Genomic DNA, 10,253 nt, shown 5'->3' with positions numbered 1-10,253 from the left:
TTTTTATCCGATTTTGTTTTTAAAATGTTATAGTATATATAAGATCAAGTTTCAAAAATATTATAGTTACACAAATATTATGGTATACTCCTATTTAATATCAAAGTTTCAAAATTTTTTCTTTCGTTCGTAAATTTCATAAGACGATGAGAGTAGCTAGTTGGATTTGAAAACATGGTAAACGGATATTAGTCACACGGATATAAATCTAGATATAGAGAAAGTCATCGTTCAAATTCTTCTTTCCAATTTCCTACGATTTCATGTTAGATATTTATATTATGGACAATAAGGGAAACAAGAAAGATGCAGAAAGAACCACTTAGGAAAACGAATCCTATGTTGCTGCCTGCTAAACCTGCGAGCTCAACCAACTGCAATACCAAGGAAGGTTTCTTGCATTTGTTGTCGTACTCCAATATATAATTCCAACCATTTTCACGTGTGTATGCTATGTTGGTCAACTTCTCTTTCTTCCTTAGTAGCTCTATTCTCTGCCGTAGAGTATTTATATTTGAATCAACAATATTAGTGGACTTCCCTGCAATTTTAGAAATGAAGAAATCAAAATTATGTCTTCCCAATTTGTTCGTTTCTTATTCCATTTGGAATCTAGGGCTTCCATAATTTAACGGAGTGGTGAACTTAGGGTCAGTTCAACTAAAATCACTATTTTTGGTTGAGTACCTATATATATATATATATATATATATATATATATATATATATATATATATATAAAAGATATTTCGTCCATCAATTTTTTGTGGTCTTGTTGTCATACACCAAATTTTCAAAACTAAGAAAAACTTTTGAAACTTGTGATCTAAAACAAGTATATGTATACCGCTATAGATCATCTCATTAAGAAAAAAATAAAAACTTTTGAGTTAAATTATTTTTAAATAAAAAATTCATTTTATAAACGAGCTAAAATTGAAAGTGTGTTACAATCATAGAATAAGATGACATCCATTTTAACGTCATTTACTCTAAATTCTAAATTTGCCTCTAATCGTAGAACTCCAAAACATGATCAAACTAGGTAATACAAAATATGAGAAGCTAATATATCTTGATGTAAAAGTACTAAATCTAAAATAAAATGGTGGGATACGCAGTTTGCTTACCTTCACCGTGGAAACTCCGAGACATGATTATATTATAGTTTTGTAATTTAGGCATACGAGCTTGCTTAAGCAACAGACATAAGGGGGAGCGACAGCCATATTTCATAATAATAACACTGATTGAATATTTGTCTAGGAGATGGTACCACTTATGTATATATAGAGCTCCAAGTTTTATCTTAGTCCACTTGGCTCGGGTATAACACACACTATCTGTGCATATTTATTAAATTATTATCTGAACAAGTTTACTAACAGCTACAGCTATGTGTCAAGCTAGTGTAAAGAGATTGCTCCTTTTTTAAAAAGAAATTCCAAATGTTAAGTGGGAGCTTATGGAGAATCTTATGTCCGAGTTGGAACTTTTAATATGCATGTTAAACTATTACTAATAATAATAATAGTTTTGAATATCAAACGGCTACTTAATGAAACAACAACAACGTATAATTCATTAGTGGAGTTTGGGGAGGATAATGTATACGCAAATCTTACCCCTACCCTGAGTAGAGAAGTTGTTTCCGATAGACCTCGGTTTCCTCCCTCCAAGAACTCCCCACCTTGCTCTTGAGTTGACTCGAACTCACAACCTCTTAGTTGAAAGTAGAGGGTGTTCAATACTAGAGCAACTCACTCTTGTCTCACTTAACGAAACATAACGACTTAAATTAGCATAATTAGAAAATCTTGACATAGAAAATTCATTATTCTGATTTCCACACTGCTATTCTTTATTTTTATTTTTTTTTAATTTGCTTCATTATAAAAGGAGATGCGAGGGGAACAACATAAATCACTTGCTACAGCCCCGTGGTGACAACTCATCGCGATTACAAGGATTAAAGAGATTAAGATATAGTCATATAACACGAAGTTCTAAGTAAGAACTTGCTCACCAATAATTGATACGTGTAACTAGGGGCAGTGCTACGGTCGCGAAAGGGGTTCGCCTACAAATTATAATATATATATAAAAGTTAAAAAAATATTTGTTTTTGTATAAATAGTAGATGTTGAATTTCTCAATCTTGTTCCCGTGTGTACTTTTTAATATTTCGAATACCCTTATCAAAAATTCCAACACCGCCATTGGTGTAACACTATTCATCCCAAATTCTGATGTCTAACAGTTTGGTAATCCGATAATATTTAGTATCACTCCATAGAGATGATAGAGGTTTTAGGCCATCGTAGCCTTTTATAATGTTGAATTTAAGAAAATATTTTTTTAGATCTCTTACGCATAAAAGAAAGATTTTTTATATGTAAAAATAAATCTCTCATGTATAAAAAAAGAAATGTAGTCATAAAACTAAATACAAGTTTGTAATGAGCCACAAAATCAATTGATCCCGTAAATAGCCTTAGTTGATATTCTAGAAGTCTATGGATTTCCTGAAAAAGGGTCTGTAGATTAATTATCTCTTTAATTTACCGGTTTCAAGACATGATTGAGACAAAATGTTTGGCGTAGTATCAAGTTATAGTTTGGATTTATAATAATATGAATGTAGATATTAGTATAATTTCTACATCCAGGATGGCATGAAAATCCCAATATATTACGTTTCTGGATCGGATTACGAAAGTTACCACCTTTATTTTTACCTATCATGACTCTTATGTATATTTTTAACTTATCATTTTCAAAAAGTTCAAACACTTGCATTAAATTATTAGTCCATACACCTTGTATGGAACAGATCACCTAAAAGAACAAAAGTGAAAACGGAAAGGTTAAAAACTATCATCAAAACAAAGACATACGGAAATAAAAGAGATTATTAGTTGCTTCTTTTCATAAGAAGTTGACATCTGTACAAGTTTTCTATATGATCTGTTAATTGTGCCATGCAAGCCAAAAAAGTGCATGTTCAGAGGCAACAGACCCAGCCAATTAGTAAAAGATTTGTAATGTCTGATTACTAATTTTTAAATATGTCTGATTTCTAGTTGGCGATTAAAGATATGTAGAGTTTGGCAATTCATCACCACTATCAAATACCCAGCAAGTGCTACAAGATCACACCAAATCTTGTTATGTAAATAGGTATGACAAGTGGCAAATTGTTAATCGCAGCATCATCCTGATAAGAATCCTCTATCTTTTACATTACTTTTTTTTTTTTTTGGTGGGTTAAGAGTTCTCTTTTCAAGAAATGCATGTTCGTAAAATTGAGTACTATACTGTGCCTAAAGCAGTATTGCTGTCTAGTTTTTGTATTGTATCTTAATAAATATAGTTCAATGAAAAAGAAAGATTAAAGCCTTATAAAGAACTAAATCTATCATTTTTATTTTCATCTTTAATTTCTCAAAAACCTTATGTGAGGGGCCTACTGAGATATCCATAATTGAAGCAGTAAGGAAGTGGAAGTTCATGAGAGACGATATTTACCGAAAAAGATGATCTTTTTCGAAGTGAAATTATCGAAGTGGAAGATGGACAATAGAAGATAACGGAGTGTACTTAACAAGCATAAGATTCATTCAATCTTTTCGCCTTTTTGCATGAAAATATTTTCAGCTTTAATATTTTCATAATATAGTTCATACATTTTTTCCAGAGACAGTTTATTCATTTTTACTTCACCTTTTTTGTTTTTTTAAAGGAAATAGACTATTGTTCAGAAAGATGCTCAAGACATTTGCATGCTCGATGAAATACTAGTATTTGTTAATCCTAAATTATAAAGAAACAACTATAAATAGGCGTAATAGAATGATGATGTTTTATACTTCAATACCATACAAGATGGGTGATTTGTTTGGTGCCCAATTTATCGCGTGCACATATTATAGAAGACTTGGTTCTTCTATGTGTTCTTTATACTACTGTTGCGGAATAATAAATGCAGAAAGTAAAGAATACAAGTATTTGGTGAGAAAACCACGATCTACTACCCACTAGGATATTTCCCAATATTTCACTATATCACTGAGCCAAAAACAACATTTACAAAACTCTTTATAAACCTAAGGATTACCTCTAACCCTTTGTGGCATCCAGCCTCTAGTTGTTGCGACAACTTCAAGTTAATTATAACTTGAATACAACACTCAGAGTACCTAGTACAATTGCTTCTAAATAAAGCTGAAAGGTACAACTCAAAAGTCATACTACAATGAAACTAGAATAAAACACTGACACTTGGAACTGGTTCTTCTATCTGGTTCATGTAGCTTCATGTTCGCATACTTGAATCACACAGGAATTGCTTGCAAAATACCGCTATTTTGCTCTCAACTCTCGTTTAACTTCAGCGTTTGTGCATACCTGTAAAATGAGAACATCCTGAAATATATAGAGTTAGTAGAATAGGAAATAACTAGAGTTCTAATGCTATACTCTTCCTTGGTGGAAGAGTTCTAGTTATCTTCAACTTCTAACTCCTCCCTTATCTAGGATAGATTTCTCTTCAAGTAAGGAGTCGTTCTCCTTATCACTTATGCAACCTTTTCGTTAAGGAGATATCAAATATAACCACTTAAGCTTATCTCCTTCACGTGCATGCCTTGTGCTCGAATCTACCCGTATCTGTGTATACAGTGTATGGACCTGGTTCATGCTTGAGTTCGTTTGTGAATCATCAAAATAAAATTCACTTAGGCCAACAAATGAAATAAACAACACCTTATGAGATTAGGAGAATAACTAGCTAGATCAAAAGATTCCGTAAAACTATTTGTATAGTCGCTCCAAAAAATAATAGCCGATAAAATATATATTTATTTTATACTAATGAGTAATGTATTTATTTTATACCTAATCAATATATTATTTTGTATATTTGACTAGCATATATAATTATTTTTGACGTGTAACTTGCTATCGAAAGTTTTGCCCTGAATTAGCCCAAATAACAGCCCACTCAACCACTTAAACTAAAAATAGTCGGTTATGAGCACCAAAACTGTTCTATAATAAGCGACTGAGACCTTATTTTTAGTTACAAAAGGATTCAGGGAAGAGAGAAAGAGAAGGTAAAAACTGAATCTACACCTACTTTTTGACCTGATACTATTTTTCCAGAAGCAGTAGACTATTCAATATGGTTTGGCCATGTCTGCACGTATTAGGACAACACTTCCTTTGACCTTAAGATTCTAAATACTTCTTTTTTTGGTAACTAACTTTTGTATTAATCACCAATAATAACTGTACAAATTCGTAACTAGCCTCCTCAACTAGCTATCATACTTACATATAAACCTCAGAAACTAACTAGGAATCTCTCTAGAATCTATAGCTATGTACTAGTTTAACTATTCTAGGATGAGCTTGTACGCATCATACACATGCTATCTCCTTTGCTACTCGTTCCCATCCTACACTTTCCTTCTCAAATATTCTCTTATTTCTCTTAATCCATATACAATGTACTGCTTCTGTGTATAACATTTGGAAGAGTTGAGCAGCTTGTGACTTCCCTTTAGCTCTCCTGGTCACCTCCTGTACATGATGTTCTCAGTCCCCCACTGTTATGTTTTGGATGTGCGTCCACTGCATTAACTTGTTCATCACTGCCTTCATGTACTCACACTTCACGTATAGATGATCTCTAGATTCCTCTGCTTGTTGGCATAGACTACACTTGCTCTCTATATCCATACCCCATCTGATCAGCCTATCTGAGGTAAATAGTTTGTTTTGAATTTGCAATCATAGTGTAAAATGAGCCTTTGGTCTTCCTGCGTTTCCAAACAGCATACACTTCCATGGAATCCTGGATTGTTCTCCCAGCAAATGAAGATAGATTTGGCCAATGACACTCTTTCTTGGGTGTATGTGTATTGATAGAATCCCTAGGTTATTCTTTGCTTCCATGATTTTTCTCACCATCCAGCTTGCTTGCTTAGGCACTGTTACATGTTCCATCTGCTATTATTTTATATAGTATGCATGTATTCATCGTATCCACGTCTTATACTTCTTGTTTGCAAGATCCCAATACAGCTTCATCATGGCTGCCTTGTTCCATAGTCTTATATTTATCAAATTCAATCCTCCAACACTTCTTGGGGTGCAAAGTTTGTCCTATGCTACTAATGCTTTTCTTGTTATTACATTGTTTCCCGACCATAGATAGCACCTACAATAAGCTTTCACTGTTTTCATCACCTTAACTGAGAGGACCAACAGTTGTGCCCAATAGGATTAAATCCCAAGTAGCACACTTTATATCAATTGAGCTCTTCCTACATACGATAATTTTTTGGCTGTCCATGATGTGATTCTTGCCACTATTTTCTCAATAAGGGGTTGTCATTGTATGAGTGACAACTTCTTTGAAGACAGAGAGACCCCCAAGTATTTGAAAGGTAATGCACCCTTTGTGAACCCCAGCTGTTGTAATATCTGCTCTTGATCAGTCTGTGGTACACCTCCAAAATAAATGGAGCTCTTTCCTAGGTTGGCTTGCAATCCTGATGCCCTTGAGAACTGGTTGAAACATTGTTGCACTTCTATTATTGAGGAGATATCACTTCTTGAAAATATCAACAGGTCGGCAACAAAACAGAGATGAGTTATAGCCAACTTTATGATAATGAAATATTTTCTTCTCAGTCGTGGCCTTTAAGTTGCGACTCAAGTATTCCATTGCAATAGTGATTCAAGGGATATTCTAAGAGGAAAGCACGCTATTCATCGGTGAGGGATCTATGGTAGTTCGTCTATCTCTTAGCATCGATGGTAGGATAAGAAGGGAGACATATGGTCTCCTTTCCTGAGACCTTTTGCAACATTAAAAAGATTTGTTGGTTCACCATTGACCACTATAGTATAATTTACAGTTCTAACATACTCCATCACTCATTCTATGAACTAACTAGGGAATCCCAGTTCATTCATAATTCGCTCCAAATAGCTCCATTCAACCGAGTGATAGGTCTTTTGTAGGTCTATTTTGATCATACATCTTGGTGACACATGCTTTTTTGTATATGCTTTGATTAATTCATGAGCCATGATGATATTATCTCTTATTTTTCTCCCTGGTATAAAGCCAGCTTGGGAATCACATATAATACTGTCGATTACCTTCTGTAGCCTTGTTGTTGGTATCTTGGAGATTAACTTATATAACACTATACAACATGCTATTGGCATGTATTCCTTTATTGGTGCTGGATTTTCATTCTTTAGGATCAATGTTATGGTTGTGCAATTAATGGCTCTATACATTCTTCTTGTTAAGAAAAATCTATTACTTGTTTAATCACCTCTTCTCCAATGATATGCCAGGTGTTTTTGAAGAAGACAACATTGTATCCATCGAATCCTGGGGATTTATCATCTCATATAGATTGCAACCCTGCTACTGTTACGACCCAAAATCCTAACCTGTAGTGATGACGCCTATCTCAGTACTAGGCAAGCCGACAACATCAATAGCCCACGATTTCCTTTAAGTTTGAAAACTTAATGTTTAATACAATACCAAAAATCTAGCAAATTCTGAGACAAACACTCCCAAAACCTGGTGTCACTCAGTACATGAGCATCTATACATCACATGTCTGGAAAACCCGGTCTATGATAATCCGAGTCCAAGTACAACAAACAAAAGGATAGGGAAGGAGAGACAAGGTCTGCGAAGCAGAACAGCTACCTCTGAATCTCCGAAAAATCAATTGTGTGAAAGAATCAACACCCACTGTGTCTCGGATCACCTGGATCTGCACACGACGTGCATGGTGTAGTATGAGTACAACCAACTCAGTAAGTAACAATAATAAATCAGAACTGAAGGTAGTGATGAGCTTCACAACTAAGTTCAAATACAGGAATTTTCAACATGAAAGGGTAGGCATGCTCTCAAGTTCAACATTTAAAATTTCACAATAATTTCATATTAACTTTCACTGAGACAAAAGAAAATGTCTTTTAGAAAGTTTTCCAAAACAGTCATATATAATAGCTGAAATGCAGCAACAATGAAATCAATGCATCCTCTTAGAGTAACAGTCACTCAGTCCTCCCATCATCTTCAACCTCACAGTCACTCATTCCTCACAGTTCACTTATCACTTGGCACTCGGTACTCGGCACTCGCACTCAGTAGGTACCTGCGCTCACTGGGGGTGTGTACAGACTCCGGAGGGGCTCCTTCAGCCCAAGCGCTATAACAAGCCAATCATGGCATAAATCAATGAAACATGCTGCAGCATGCAGCCTGATCTCATAAATATCCTCGCAATTAGGTACTCGACTTCACTCAGTCATCAACCTCTCTAGTTTCTCGGGCTCAATATGTCATGAAAATCAGCCCAAAAAGATAATATGATGTATTAATGAAAAGCAACATAGACTGAGATATGATATGAAATGAATGAACATGACTGAGTGTGAAATTATAATTTGAACATATAATTCAACCACATAAATGACCACAGTAGGTACCAATAATAACAACATATGTCTAAGCATGATTTTTAATATGAGTCTGAGCTCAATTTTTCTCTAACACATAGAGACTGTAGTGATATCAACATATTATTCAACTACACAGTAGTCATAATTCCTACGGTGCACGCCCACACGCCCGTCACCTAGCATGTACGTCACCTCAAAACCAATCACATAACACATAATCTGGGGTTTCATACCCTCGGAGCAATTTTAAAACTGTTACTTACCTCAAACCGTGTAATTCTTTATTCCGCTATGCCCTTGCCACGAGAATTGATCTTTGAAAGCCTCATATCTTACCATAATTAATTCGATTCAGTCAATACCAATTATTGTAATTAATTCCACAAGGAAATACTCATTTTCCCATAAAAATCCGAAATTAACTCAAAAATCGCATGTCTCGAAACCCGGCAAAAGTTATAAAATATGAATGCCCATCCAACCACGAGTCCAACCATACAAATTTTCACCAAATTCCGACATCAACTCGACCCTCAAATCTTCAATTAAAGTCTTTGAAGATTTCTACCATTTTCAACCAATCTTTACCCATTTGAACTCAACAATCTTTCCATAAACCTTGTTGATACGTATAAATAATACTCTTACACCCAAGAATCATACTCTTAATCACCCATCTTTACCCAAATTCAAAATTGAAGACTAGGGGCTAGAACCTTACCTCTTGGGTGAAGATCTTGTGATATTTCCTTGTTGGATTTCAAAGCTTGAACAAGATCTTGATGAACAAAGCACTTGAGCTTCTTCCTCTCGCTAGAACACTCTCCCTTCTCTCTAAAAAAATAGATTTTTGCTACAAAATGAGCTTTAAGGGCTATAAATCGAAGTTGGGTCGGGTCAAAAATTAGAAAGAATTGAAGCCCCGACACAGATTTGCGATCACATATGCTATCGCATAACATGCATGTGGTCCGCAAACTGACCGCATAATTGAAGCTCCAAAATGAGGGTCGCCTGGATTGGTATGCGGTGATTATGTGTCCCGCATACCTGTTCTACGGTCGCATGATGCACCGTAGAACAGGTCTGTGGTCGTATAATGCACCACAGATTTTACCAAATCTTTCCTCACATCTGCTTCACTCTACGGCCATTATGCGGTCCGTAGAGTGATTCTGTCAAAAAGTTTCCTTTATACTCCAGTGCATTGTTCAACCCAAAAAGTCCGAGAAATTTCTATAACCTTTGTACTAATTTATCTACCTTAACACTACAAAACCTTAATTTTCTTAGCAAAACTTCTCCGGGGTCGTTACACATAAGTCAATATCCGGTCAACCTTTTCAACTTAAGTTCTAAACCTTGGAACTAAGTATTCCAAATCATTTCAAAACCTCACCGGACCCGAACCAATTACCCCCAGCAAGTCACATAATCAATGTAAAGCATAAATTGAGCAGTAAATAGGGAAACGGGGTTGTAATACTCAAAACGACCAGCCGAGTCATTACAGCTACTATTTCCTTTTTTGTCACCTCTGTACATAGCATCAACCTTTGATGTTGATTCAACACTGGGCATTTTTTCATAATAATCATGTTAAATGCTGGGAGGCTTGCTGCAGTTGATCCCATTAAGCTCTTATAAAACTGGATATCCTCCTCATTAATCTCTGTTGGTTCATTGATCTTCCTCCCATCTAGAGTTGCCAGCTCCCTTATATGTTTCATGTGAGTTCTTTCCTT

The 10,253-nt window shown here is 35.1% G+C and overlaps 1 long non-coding RNA gene across 1 annotated transcript; it reads right to left on the bottom strand.

Moving 5' to 3' along the window:
- Window positions 1–215: 215 nt before the first annotated feature.
- Window positions 216–1,270, bottom strand: LOC104092645 (uncharacterized). The gene is made up of 2 exons (XR_685478.2): window positions 1,131–1,270; window positions 216–541 (listed from the first exon to the last, which is right to left on the bottom strand). It is a non-coding gene; the product is annotated as an uncharacterized lncRNA (long non-coding RNA).
- Window positions 1,271–10,253: the final 8,983 nt, after the last annotated feature.

This window comes from Nicotiana tomentosiformis, chromosome 4 (assembly GCF_000390325.3).
Source record: "Nicotiana tomentosiformis chromosome 4, ASM39032v3, whole genome shotgun sequence".
Taxonomy (NCBI): domain Eukaryota; kingdom Viridiplantae; phylum Streptophyta; class Magnoliopsida; order Solanales; family Solanaceae; genus Nicotiana; species Nicotiana tomentosiformis.
This window is presented reverse-complemented; position numbering and strand designations above follow the sequence as displayed.